At 44.5% G+C, this 14194-nt stretch overlaps 2 long non-coding RNA genes across 3 annotated transcripts in view; one reads left to right on the forward strand and one right to left on the reverse strand.

The window, feature by feature from the left end:
• The first annotated feature begins 471 nt into the window (after positions 1–471).
• On the forward strand, positions 472–3831 carry LOC143660905 (uncharacterized). The gene is made up of 3 exons (XR_013164312.1): positions 472–697; positions 1461–1649; positions 3619–3831. It is a non-coding gene; the product is annotated as an uncharacterized LOC143660905 (long non-coding RNA).
• The window catches only part of LOC143660904 (uncharacterized), a 53760-nt gene continuing 41156 nt past the window's right edge, over positions 1591–14194 (reverse strand). The window contains exons 2-3 of one of the 2 annotated variants that reach the window (XR_013164310.1): positions 2556–2655; positions 1591–1774 (exon numbers count right to left, since the gene is read on the reverse strand). This is a non-coding gene — a long non-coding RNA (uncharacterized LOC143660904). Of the gene's footprint in view, positions 1775–2555; positions 2668–14194 lie in introns of both variants that reach the window. The other variant, XR_013164311.1, reaches the window with a different exon arrangement.

Here is a 14194-nt window from a genome sequence, read left to right on the forward strand (position 1 = left end):
TCTCAGGTTTAATCTATGCCAACACCCAGATCCCCGCCTAAACTTAATATTCCTGGCAGCTCTGCCAGGTGTCACAGGCTCATATTGCCACAGATACACTGCGAGGAAAGAGGTGAAAGTCTGACCTAGAACAAACAGAAGCCTTTAATACCTGAATTTCAAAAGGCCAAGAAGCCAAACTAAGTAAAATGTGGCTATCAAGACCTCCAGTTCTACATAGAATCATTTAATATAATTCTCGGTGAGGAAAGAGTTGCCCAGTATTAGGCTAAAGCTTAGTCCTCTGTGGGTCTAATGAAGTCTCTTTGAAAAGATCAATTTGCCGTTACATTTGGCCTTGCTGAAGTCCAGTGTCTTTTGGCCAGAGGCTATGCACAGGGCACACATATCTACCTCTCTTGTGACACATTTCAGCCATTTGTTTGCAATGAAACCTGCCCCAACCACCCCATCTCCAATGAGTGGCTCCTTCCTGATTTTCATAATTCTGAGTCTGCAAGGGTTCTCTATCCAGGTTGATGTTGAAGATGAAACTCTTCCTAAAATGCACCTCTTCAGAAGCAGCCTATAGTTCCATGTAAGAGACATCCACAAAGTTAAAAAGCAGGAAGTGCATCTTCTGGGAATGTGCTATCTCCAGCGATGACATCTGGTTGTAAGACTTTCAAGGCTACATGGTCTCACCAAAATCTGCCAGGTCAGTTCTTAACACGGGGCAGAGACTGGGCATCTAGTCCTTCACCCTCCCGGTGAGGACGGGCAAAAATCCAGGAAGCCTATGGGCTGGGGGAACTCCGAAGCTGTCTAGTTTGGATGAGTTTTAGTGAGTTAAATAAATACTTCACACTAGCACCTGGAGCCTTCTCCTGATCAGTTGCTTTACGTTGCAATCCCATGTTAACTTGTCAAGAACTTTTCCACTGCCTCCTCTCTGATTTCTTCTCTCTTTGTAGAGGGGGTCAATATTTGAGAAGTACAGGAAGTAGGAGACATTGAGGCTGAGACTGGAAATAAAGCCCAAGTAAAACAACTAAATGCCTAATCAGGCCCTATGATACTTGTTCATCAATGGAGAAGAGGAGGGAAAACTGATAACCAGAAAAGCCAAGAAAGACCTCTGTGCAAATACCTCCTACAGAGTCTGATAATGTATTTACAAGCCCATCAAATGCCAGAGAGGAGAAACGTTCCAAATGCAATGGGTTTGATGGCCTGGAGTAAAGTCGATGTACTTACTTGAGATGTCTCCAACTTCTCCCCAGAATTGTGCCCAGAGCAACAGCTATTGCAACAGCCTCACCGAAACAGGAGTGCCTTAGAGTTCTCCACCCTCCACTTTGGGGTTAAGCTTTGTGCATTTGCATATATTCCTGACACTTCCTAAACTCCTTGGGTTCTAACATAATTGGTTTGCATTTAAATGCCCAAATATGATTATATAACCTTGATTCAATTAACAGGTCTGACTTGATTCAAGCCTTGCTCAGGAATGAGCCAAAGAGTCATCCAAATAATAATTAGAACCAGACAAACCAGTCTTACTCGTGTCCAATGTTGGGGACTGAAAGTATTTCCCACTCATCAGATAGAATTGATGGATCTAAAAGCTCAACTCCCAAGACTGTGCTCACTTGCCTTGAGGTCCAGAGGTGTGTATCCAGGGTTCTCCAGTAGTGGCCAACAACGGCTGTGACATTTGCTCCTTCTTTCCAACGCAGCTGAGAAAATGGCCTCCAGGAGAGGCAATGTTGCTGGTCCAGATTTATTCCGTCAGCTGAAAGCAGAGTGAGGACTTTAGTTCAGCACAAAACGTCATAGAGCTCATTTGGTCCAACCTCTCACCCAGTTTAAGAACCCCTGGCTGTCTTCCTGCCTCTGTTTGGTCACTGCCAATAAGAGGAAGCTCACTGCTTTTGCCAAACCCTTCCTTGTTTTCATCCCAAATCCATTCTCCTAAAACTCTCATCCAAAGGTCCTTTTATCCTTAGACCTCCAATGCCATTCCTTAACGTCCTCAGCTCTACTCCTTGAAACAAATTCTGGATCCCAAAATGCTTACCCTGCTGAGATATCTTGGCCAGCAGCTTATACTCACAAGAAACCCAGTCATCGAGTCACCCTCACTTCTGAATGTTTCAGAGCTGCCTCACCACTGAGCCCCACCACAGCCCCAGACCTGGTGGGGTCATGGGAATCAAAGAATCATTTGCTTTGAATGGAATCATTTTGAAGAATAGAACAAAGTTAGAAAGGAAAATGAAATAAGTATTTTAATCAAAGCTTTTGCCAATAGAGTGGCATATGTTGATGGGAGTTTTTTTTCTTTCTAAAAAAACTTCTGCGTCAAACTGACAGTGTAATTTATGATTAGGCATGATAATATAGGGTGATTTTCATAACATTACACGTGGATTCCACTGAGGGCCAATTTGGGGTAGGGAAAGCCAGTTAAGCCAATAACTTGATTCGATGTTCAACTTCAAGAGATTAGAATTAGAACTGATCACAGTTTATAGAACACCTGTGATGCTATACTATAGGGACTGTGTACCCACCACCATCTCTCCACTAGACCCTGTGTCCTTGGAGGCAGGAAGCGCGTCTCTTCATCTCTGTGTCTTCAGGACTGGCACAGGGTGGGTTCTCAGCAAATGCCTGTTGGACAAACTGATTCATACAAGATTCTCATTCCCTGGCTGGCTTACCAGTTTGCAGTAGTCAATCAGTGGTGTATTCTCACTTCAACCTCCCACTGTCCATCTCAGCACACCTGTATATGTATGTAATTGAACAAATCCTATGTAGGAAATCCCAACGTATAGATTAGGGAGTGATTGACAGTGCAAGAGAATTACTTACTTTAAAAAAGCATTTGCTTAAAGAAAGAAAAAAAAGAAAAACATACAAACAGAAAAAGCATTTGCCTGGAGTGTGCCAATCGCCGACAGTAAAATTTATGCTAAGACTTACTTTGATAGCACTCTTAGTGATAAAACCTCTTCTCCCATTTTGTGTCTTTCTTTATATATTTTTTCTTATGCTTCCTTTTTTATTTTAAGAGCAATACATCTTTTTATTGCGTCAGTTTCCTTTACTTTAGAGAATTCTAAATCTTGACAAATTAAAAATCCAACTGGCATTTGGCTATGAAATGCATGAAACATAGCCTTATTTACCTAATCCTAACTTTAGTTATACCTTTGTTTTATTTTTCTTCTGAGACTGCTTTTTTAATGTTTTCTTTCTGGGCTATTTTCTTTACTTTTGATCTGAGAGCTAGGCATTCTGCATCGTTAGAACTGCTTCTCTTCCTTTTTCCTGCTCTGACTTCAGATAATTTGGATACTTCAGTTCTCTCTCATTTTTTGTTTTTCTTTGAGGGTGGCTTTTGGGGTTCAGTAATTTCTACTTTAATAATTTCCTTTTACTTCACCTTCATTTATTTAAATATTAAGTAATCAATTTATATCTACTTTTAGGACAGGAATGGGCTTATCTTTTCACTGTCTAAGGAAATATTTCAGGTTTTCTTGATGCTTATTCTGGTGGAATTTTAAGAAAGTGAAATGATTGCAAATTTTTGTTACTATAATTGTTTTTGTTTTGTCTTTTTCTTAGGATCTGGACCTACTTCAATAGCTTTTGCTGCTTGTTCTTTTGTCTCAATTTCTACACGGGCCAATCCCTTTGGATCTCCAGTAAATTTGTAATGCAGGATGCTTGCGTAAACACTGCCACATTTCCCAAATACTCTTCCAACCCTGCTCTGATTAACATTTTTGGGAAGTAATTCCTATGATAAATGGAATGCAGTATTATATCATTTAATCATTACAGGCTTGAAATTTTGTTCACAATTACTATTTTAGAAGGTCAATACATTTCAATAAATTTTAATATAAAAATAAAGCATTTGTGGCTCGGTTCCTGGAGCCTGCCCACGCCAAAAAATAACAATAATAATAATAATAAAATAAGTAAATAAAGCATTTGACACATAGCCATTGTAAACGCTGAACTCTCCTATGACATATAAACTGATCCAATTTACAAAATGCTTGTAAGCAATTCTTGGGAGCATGTATCACAACTAAATACAACCCCACGCAGCTACTAGAGAAACAACAACCCTGACGAACTCAAGGCTCACCTTGATATCTTTTTCTTTTAAATTTTTTTATTAATTTTTAAATTCTTTTAAAGACTATGGCAAGAAAGAAACACAAACATTCTTAACATATGATCATTCTGTTCTACATATATAATCAATAATTCACAATATCATCCCATAGTTGCATATTCATCATCATGATCATTTTAGAACATTTGCATCAATTCAGAAAAAGAAAGAAAAAGACAACAGCAAAAAGAATAAAATGAAAACAGAGAAAAAAAATTATACATACCATACCCTTTATCCCTCCCTTTCATTGATCACTAGCATTTCAAACGAAATTTATTTTAACATTTGTTCCCCCTATTATATATTTTAATTCCATATGTTCTACTCATCTGTTGACAAGGTAGATAAAAGGAGCATCAGACACAAGGTTCTCACAATCACACAGTCACATTGTGACAGCTTTATCATTATATAATCATCATTAAGAAACATGGCTACTGGAGCACAGCTGTACAATTTCAGGCAGTTCCCTCCAGCTTCTCCATTACCTCTTGACTAACAAGGTGATATCTACTTAATGCATAAGAATAACCTCCAGGATAACCTCTCATCTCTGTTTGGAGTCTCTCAGCCATTGACACTTTGTCTCATTTCACTCTTCCCCCTTTTGGTCGAAAAGTTTATCTCAATTCCTTGATGCTGAGTCTCAGCTCATTCTAGGGGTTTTCTCAATCCCTTGATGCTGAGTCCCAGCTCATTCTAGGATTTTTGTCCCACGTTGCCAGGAAGGTCCACACCCCTGGGAGTCATGTCCCACGTAGACAGGGGGAGGGTGGTGAGATTGCTTGTTGTGTTGGCTGGAGAGAGAGGCCACATCTGAGCAACAAAAGAGGCTCGTCACTCAGGGGTGACTCTTAGGCCTAATTTTAAGTAGGCTTGACCTGTCCTTTGTGGGGTTAAGTTTCATATGAACAAACCCCAAGACTGGGGGCTCAGCTTACCTTGACATCCTTTGATATTTTCCACATTTCTGCTCTAATATGCCATCAAATCAAGAGGCCTGAAGTAAAAGCAAGACTTTCAACAGCTTGAGCGTCTTCTATGAGATAAGTTCCATTGCACGTCCCTGAGCTCTGGGCATGCAAAGCTTGGTGAGTGTGGTTGAGGAAGGCCCAGGCTCCCTGACTGTGGGAGCATGAAAGCTGCAACACTGTAATCCAAATGGTCTCTAGAGGCAAGGGAAGGAGACCTACAAGTAAATACCATGAGGCGTTCTTCAGTACTGAAGCTGAGGCATAGAGGGACTAATATCTCCTAAAGTCACAAATAGAGGAAGAGTGAGATTCAAACCCAGGCTGCCCAGCTCCCCAGTCTCAGGGAGAGAAGGGGCACGGCAGCCCTTCGTTTCTCGGGCAGGTAGCTGCTGCTGTTTTCTCACCACTGTTAACCTGCAATTCCTTTGCTTTCTGCCTCTCCTTGTAAATTACTTAGAAAAACATGTCCGAGAACCGCATTCTGGTCTCAGGGCCACAGGGGAGCCAGCTCTGTGTGGGTGGGCTGCCGCAAGCACCTGTCGTGGATGGCCGGACTGGGTTCTAACAGACCCTTCCTCCTTGTACTTGCTCACTCCACTGAGAGGGTGGAAGCCACGGTAGTCCTGGCACCCACCCCTACACTTTTTTGGCTTTGCAGGTGTTAGACAGAGACCTGGGCTTCCAGGCACCCAGCTCGGATTTAGCTTAGTCAGGAAAGAGGAGCACAAGCCCATTACTTACTGATGAGGGGAATCAGGGAAAAGGCATGTGCTCGGCTGGTCTGTGCCCTGGGCTTCACCTCGAGCAGGCCACTTGTGCGGCATCAGGGATGATACCAGAATGGCTTGGGTGGCCCCTTCCCTCCGGGAATGAGTAGGTTAGAACAACATGGGCTATAACTGATTTAATTTCCCATTATTCGCCCACCCAGAGGAAGCTCATAAAAGAGGGCTCTGCTAGGTGCTCCCAGTCAATAATCTCCTTGTTCTATCCACAGAATCACGGTCCTTCCTTCACTCCAGCCCTGCCCAGCCCACTCTTCAAGCCTCGTCCCCCGCCCTGTCCCCACCCAGGCATTGCCCTCCCCTCGTTCTCTTCAGCCTCAAACACACCAGGCTCTTTGTCATTCTCGAATCTTTTTTTTTGTCCTTTCTACATAAAATAAACTCTCCCCCCTCCCTCTCTTAGTTGTCTACACCCAGTTCTGATGTCACCGTCTTGCTGTAGCTTGCCACAATGTGTCACGTGAAATAGTTGCGCCTTCATCAGAGTTCCATAGCCCATTGCACCTCCCTCTGTATTGCTCTTCACGCTGTGTGAAGCTATCTGCTCACGTCCCTCATTGCTTGGACACTGTGCTCTTTGGAAGGGAGAGTTTCTTATTCCTATTTGCACCCCTAAGGTCCGGCACACGGGAGGGGCTCCGCAAATGTTGTTGAGAAGTGGTGGCAGCAGCAGCGGGAGATGTTCTTTGTGTTCCAAGGGGGTTCCTGGGCAGCCCCCCCAGGGCCAGGAACCTAGGACAGGCTCCCTCCCCTGCCACACTCTCAAGGAGGACACCGCATGCCAGCTCTAGTGTGATGAGGTCATTTGCAGAGGACAGAGTTTGGTTTGGGGGTTCAAAGTTTTCTTTTAAGGACTTCAGGGCTACTTTCCAATGCTGTGACGGTTCCCTGGGAGAGGTGTGTAGACAGAGAAATGACGTCATCATTTATGATCTGAGTAATTTGAGCAAGTTACTTAATCTCTCTGAGGTTCAATATCCTCTCCTATACAAATGGGGAAATAATACATACTTCATGTTGCTGGGAAGATTGACAATGACTATTTATTGAATTTGTTGTATAGTTAAGGGTATATATGTGAGTATCACTCAGCTGGGAAGTGATGGAGCCGGAATCATAACAGAAAAAAAGGCTATACAGACATCACTGATAGCTATTTATTGAAAATCTTTTGTCCTGGGAAAAGAACGACGCTTTTCCTGGGCTATGGTGAGTAGCTGTCACAGGAAGTACAAAGGTAAGGGCGTGATCCAAAGAGCTACTCGTCCACCAAGGAGCTGTGCTCTGCCTTCCGTAGGCTGAATTGTTTCTGGGAAGTGGGTGTCCAGCCAGAAATTACCTCTTCCTGCCCCCTTGCATCTAGGTGAGGCCATGGGGTGCATTCTCCTACGGAATGTGATCAGAAATGACGTGTGTCACTTGCAAGTCCAGATGGTTCAGAAGCAGGTGGGACTTTACATCTACCAGTTAGATGGAGAGGCCTTCCAGGTGTAAGGGCGGAAGATCCCACGGTGGAAGTAGTCTGCACCTCTGTTCACCACCTGGAGAAAAGCCACTTGCCAACTAGTGTGTTAAACTCCTGAAAATGGGGTTCACGATTCATTACAGCAGCTAGTAGAACCCTAACTAATTAACGTAACCTGCAGCTAATATTCATAGCTGAGATCACAGAATGGTAGAGAGTGTACAATGGCCCACTGAGAAAGAGATGGGGGATATTTTCAGAGCTTGGCTTGTTTGGTTTGGTGCTGAGGAGACATTGGTGCTGAAGGCCTGCCTTCGAGTTCAGCAGCTGTCAAACACTGAGTCACACCTCGTGGACTGTGACGTGGATTGCAAGGATTCTGTGTCTTTAAGAAACCCAGAGGACTTTTGTCTCCTTGAAAGACATGTCATCCATTCAGTGATAGAAACTGGGTATGGACTGGGAAGCAGGGTTGCAGAGGAGAAGGGAGCTGTGGTTCTCAATCTATAAGGGACAGACAAGGAAACCTGTCCCCACATGCTCTCCAAGGCAGGTCATGTCCCGGGAAAGAAGCTCTGTGGACCAGTTTGGGTGGCGGCACCTTAGCTGAGCACAGCGTTGAAGGGATTCAGGGACTGTCCTGTCTTGTGCTCAAAGTTCAGCTGCAAGTGGGGGTTGCACCAGGGCTGTCGGCTGTGACAAGAGCCCAGGTCCCACAGCCACACACTCCAGGTTTAGCAGCAAGAGGAGTCTGTGCCTCAGGGGTGTACCTGAATTATTCTACAGCTCTGAGGTGAGAGAGACCAGGATGGACTCGGAGGTTCACGCAGGGCTATGGAACTACAAACTAGCAGCAACTTCAGCAGTAGGCTGTGGGCCTTCCCCACTGTCCACGCTCTGCCCCCCTCCCCGTCCCAGCCTCCAAGAGTTCAGGGCTGACCCTTGGGTTTCTGAGAAGCATCCTGGGAATTTCTTGAGTTCATCCCAGGAAGCAACGCCAAGAGCAGGCCATTCTTGCAATAAGGAGATAAGGCTGGAGCCAGCCTGATGGAGCATCTAGAAGATATGCAACTTCGTTTCATTCCTCAAATTTGCAAATCATTTACTGTTTTGATGAGCTAAAGCGATTCAAGTTTACCCTAACTCACATGCATTCTTCCTATGCCTCTAAACTAGAGAAGAAGAGGTAGAATTCGGGATTGGAAGCCAGGAACTGCACACAAATTTGAGGGTGGTGTCAAAATGTGGAATTGTCCACAGGGGTGAGTCATGCAGGCAAAGGTCCTGTGTTATGTGAATTGCATTTAAAAAAAAGGTTTGCCTACTGTTTTTCATAGCTTTTTGTTTGTTTGTTTAGAGAGAGATTCGATGTTTGTTAAATGCATAAATGCCTCCCTGTCCCTCACTATAGCATAAACTCTCCAAAATTCTCCCCCAGTGGGCATCACCTCTGCTCTGAGCTCTTCCCTCTCTTTAGCTTGCCCTTGGCCTGCCCCAGGTGATGTGAACCCCGGCTCTGAGACCTCTCAAGCTGGGACAGCCAAGTAGTCAGAGAAAACATCAAACTCAGGCCCTGCCTTCCTGCACATCCCCTGGCTCTTGGCGTCTCTTGGAGCCAGTCCTCAACCCTCCTACAAGCTAGCATGTGTTTCTTTCTCCAATTCTGGGCCAATGCTGTATTTGTCTTCCCTAGGGCCAAGGTGGGTGGGTTAGCCCCCTGCCTAGGTGTGAGCCCTATCTAAGGAAAGCTATTTCAGCTTCCTAGGCATTTTCTCCCTTCCTCTTCTGCAACTTCAGCCTGGGCCTTGTACGAAGACCCGCTGATAAGACTTTGAAATGGTGCCAAGGTGCCGGGGGTATCCCACCACTGCTTCCTGGGAACTAATCCCAAGGCAGGGCTGAGCCACAGCTCCCCCACCCACCTGAGCTGGGCAGGGCCCCGCTGAGCACGGAGACCCTGAGGAAAGGGAGGCTGACTCAGGGCCGCCCATTCAGAATCCCAGTTCCCACAATTCTCTTCTCCACTCATGCCAGGGGGGCCCGCCCCTCTCAAGGGCTATCAGTGCTCACCTTTGGAGAAGCACTTACGGGGTCACAGAGATATTCCCCATCCTCTCTTCAGCACCAGAGTGGGTGGCTGGTTGTGGGGACTGGAGGTCATTCAGCAACCTGCCTGCTCAGTCTCCTCTATCCCTCCTGCCCTCTTGCTGCCACTCAGAATGGGTCCTGACCCCTGGGCTTGGGAATCCACGCTGGGATAAGCACAGCCCCACTACACTCATCATGTGTGGCAAAATGCAGCCCCACTCCCATGAATATCTGCATATTTTCGGGGTGGAGAAGAGGGCTTGGGATCTCGGGATTGCCTCTGGCTCCACGGAATTCTTTCAGTTTGAGTCACTTTGCCATCCTGAACTCGCTGTTCCAGGTCTGCTCCCACATGTGGTATTTGGGCCCCTTGCCTTGGTTTCTACCAAAACCAAATCCAGCACCTGTCCGAGACCTTTTGCGTCAATGGACTGTAGAGGGCTTTACAGGCCAAAGGGACTTACTCTGCAGCAATGCAAACAACTTAAAATGGATCATTAAGGAGCCTCTTTGAGGCCACCCCCACCTCCAGAGGTTTCTCACTGGTCAGACCACTCCACGTTGTCTCTGGGCTAACAGCAGAACTGTGGCTTATGAAACACCTGCACCAGAGTCCCAGTGAGGGGTAGGGGTCTGACAGGGGTGTATGTGTGTGTGTGTGTGTGTGTGTGTGTGTATGTGCATGCACACGCGTGCGTGAAGGGAAGTTTTTGCTTGTTTGTTTGGTTGGTTTGCTTGCTTGTTTGTTTTTATTTCATTTCTGCTAGGACAGCTGAAGGTAGGTAAACCTTTATATTTGGGGATATTTTTCTAGGCTCGAGCACCCACGCCACACCTCCATATCCACAGAATCCAGAGTTGAAAGGCACAGCAAGTGACATCCCCTTCAGGGGTCTTCAAGCATTTTGCTTGTGGATCTTCTAAGATGTTTTTGAAACATTCTGTATCCCCTCACACATTTTTATGTTGGCATCTACATATTTTCATTAAGTTTAAATTTCATTGTTTAAATGGCTGCATAAGATCAAATTTCCTCTGTAAATATTGACATTTAAACATAAACTAGTATGTCATTCATCTAAATGTCTCTAAATAAAAATTAAATAACCATAATAATTTGACATCTTCCGGCATCTTTTTAAAAAACACCTTGAACAAACTCTTCTTTATCAGTCAGAAATTTTCAATCATTCCCTTTTTCTCCTGGAATTTATATTTCCTATTCTCCTACACAGTACAAATACAATTTTTTTTTTTTTTTTACCATTTCTATGAGTTTTACAGCGGCACCGTCCAATATGGCAGCCACTAATCACATGTAGCTATTTAAATTAAAATTAATTAAACAACAGCCACATGTGACTTGGAGCTACTGTATTGGGCCATCATGGACAGCACTTGGTCTACAGGGTTAAAAGATTTTCCTCTGGAATGGGTTATCATTACAACGACTAAAACAAACAACTGGCCCAAACAACATAAATGTATTATACAATATTATGCATTTTGATAAGATATTATTCTAAAAAAACAAAATTTTATTGGATGCCATTCTTTATGAGATGTTCGGCACTTTTTTTCATTATGTATCCATGGTAAATATTTGGTTTTTAAAAATCGGATAATATCCGATTTACAAAAAAGACTTGTAACCACTTGTTAATTCGCTTTCTCGGCTCAAACTAATACTTTAAATTGTCTCTTTGATTGAAGCTCTGGGGATTTTTATAGCCAAGAAGAGTAAGTGTGAGCCACATCTTCCTTCTGAAAAATGGGCAAAGGGCCTTTATAAGAGCGGGAGGGAAAAAGAGAAGCAGCCCCAAACGGGAGCACTGGCCGGGAGAAAGAGGGCAGAGGCATTTGGAAGTTGAGTAGGTTGTCTGTACCGCAGTCCTCCAGGCTGGCTTCACGGGGCTGAGATATGCTTCTCCCAGTGTAAAGCTCATTGCTCCCAGAATTCCAAATGCTTCGCAATTCACCTCTCACTTTCCCCTCTTCGGACCCATAGGATTTTACCAAACACACAGATTAATTCAGCAGAGCTAAGGGTCTGGCACCCATTCCCTCTTTTTTTTCCTTTTTTGCCCCCATCCCTTCCTTCCTTGCTTGCAATATTTTATACCTACAAAAGACTATATAGCACATATAGTATAACACACATGTGGCATAAGTTATAATATTTAAACCAATACCTAGGTATTGATGGTCTGACCTAATAGAACATTACCAAGTGAGCCCACAGGGCAGGATTGCACCTCCCTACTCCACTCTCCCCCCCACCCCCCACCCCAGGTTACACTGGGCCGTGTGACTTGCTCTGATCAGTAGAATGTAAGCAGAAGCAACAGATGCCCCTTCTGGTGCCACCTTTAACAGCCAGGACATGATTTATCACTCCCGCCCCACCCCCCAACTCACTTACTGGAAACATCCCAATCGCTGACCCTATTAGGTGGCCCACGATGAGCCTTTATTGTGTTTAAACCACTGAGATTTCCCGGGCTGTTTGTTACTGTAGTTTAACTAGCTCATTATAACTGGAACACAAAGATATCGAAATTTTATGATATTCCCTTTCCTCGCCCCAGAGGTAACCACTATTCTCACTTTCCTTTACAGTTTTAATATATATTTATATCCCTAAATGATATATTGTTTTGTATGTTTTTGAGCTTTATAAATATGAAATCAAATGTAATGGGTTTTTTTCCTGTTAAGTATTATTGGTGAGGTTCATCTAGCCTATGAATATACCACAATTTATTATCCATTCTACTATCCAAAAACATTTAGGTGAGATTTTTGCTCTTATAAACAGCACTATTCTAAACACCCTTGTACACATCTGCTGGGCTCTAAGTATAAGCTTTTATCCAGGGCAGCAGTTCTCAAAATATGGCCTGGGGATTCCTGAGACTCTTGCAGGGGGATCTGTGAAGGCAAAACTATTTCATAATGATGCTAAGATGTTATTTACGTTTTTAAGTAAACAGTAGAGTTTCCCAGTAGCTACACATATCACAGCAGACTAATGCAGAAGCAGATATGAGAATCAGCTGTCTTCTATTAAAACCAGATTTGCAGAAGCATAAAACAATGCCACTTTTCTCACTAATTTTCAAAATATTTTTTATTTTTTTTGTATATAGTTATTTTCATAAACGTGTTTTGTTAATATGTATAATGGATTTATAACTGTTACTTACAAATAAATGAATAATTTTGGTTCTCAGTTTTAATTTCCAATATGATAAATATTGGGTGATACAAACTCTCCCAAACAAAAGTTAATGTGGAATCCTCAATATTATTTAGAGCGTAAAGAGGTCCTGAGACCAAAAGGTGTGAGAGCCACTGCTGCAGGACATGCAAGTAGGAATGGAAATGCCAGGTTGTAGGTTTTGCACATCTCAGAAAGCCTTGGGGGGCGGGGGGGGGGCTTTAGAAAGCATTCGCCTCACCCCTCTGCCTCTCCCTCCCCTACACAGGCTTTCCTGTGGACTTCGGAGGTGCCCCAGATTCACAATCTACTTCCTGAGACCAGGGGATGCCTTTGGCTCTCGTGGCCCAGGTGGGCTCTGAGGTCAAAGAAATTGTGGACCTCCACGAACCCCCTGGGGACAGCTGCGGGCTGGGGCTCTGGAGAACACAGTGAGTTGTTGCAGATTGGTGTTAATCTACTCTTAGTAGATCTACTCTGTTTATCTGCTCTTCAGCTTAGACCTTTTGATTTTAGACTTTTGTAGTCAGTAATGCAGAGCTATTTCCCCTCCTACTCAAGGCCCCTGGGTCCTCCCTTGGGCATTCCTTCCCTGAGTCAACCAGAGCAGTTTCTAGACATTCAGACCCTCCACCCCTTCCAGCCTCATGCTTAAAAAGCCCTTAAGAGCCCTTATGGGTCCTCTGGCTCAAGGAGGCTAAAAAGAAACTTCCCTCTCCAACCCTGTCCTAGGAGGAGAGTCCTAGGAAACACGAGAAGGTAGAGCTGGTTTTTCTATCCCATTCTTCCAGAGCATTCTCAGTCAGTGACCATGGACAGCTTGCAATAGTCTTTCTGTGAGTACAGACACACACCTGGAATTAATTGCACTCAGAGGAAGTGGGTGGGCCGTGTGCAAACATCCTGGAAGAGTAAAACCCTTGCCGATCTTCAGAAGCATGTTTACTTCAGAGCAGGTTCCTTTTAACCAGGAAAAATGTTGCTGAGTTGTGTCAACTCCCTCCAATGCCCTCGTCACAGGTTGGCAGGAGCTTGTGTTCCTGAGTCCCGGGAGGCCTGCCAGGGCCCTCCCGTTTTCCAGACAGCGTCTTTCCTGTTTCTAAGCAGAATTGTTTAAAAACCAGGAGCCCAGACTCCTCACACTTCATCCCCTTCCTGACCTCTGGCCCTCCTCCCTCCACTGTTCTTGGTTTTAGAGCCAGCTTCCTCCTGCAGGACTAGGGCAGGCTCTGGGCTCCCAGCCAGACAGGGAAGCTGCCAGAGGAAATTCCACTGGGCAGTGAGGCTCCAAGAGCCACGTCTTCTCTCAGCCCTCCCCTTCCCTCGTCCCCGCAGTGCTGTCCTTCCCGCCTCCAGCTGGCCCCTCAGACAGGGTCCGATAGAAACTATCGCAGACCATTGGGAGATATTTCCAATTAGGAAACCAACCAAAGTAGTGTCTAGAGCCTTCATTCATTTCAGTCTGATAGAGGGCTCACG

Source organism: Tamandua tetradactyla, chromosome 17 (genome assembly GCF_023851605.1).
Source record: "Tamandua tetradactyla isolate mTamTet1 chromosome 17, mTamTet1.pri, whole genome shotgun sequence".
Taxonomy (NCBI): domain Eukaryota; kingdom Metazoa; phylum Chordata; class Mammalia; order Pilosa; family Myrmecophagidae; genus Tamandua; species Tamandua tetradactyla.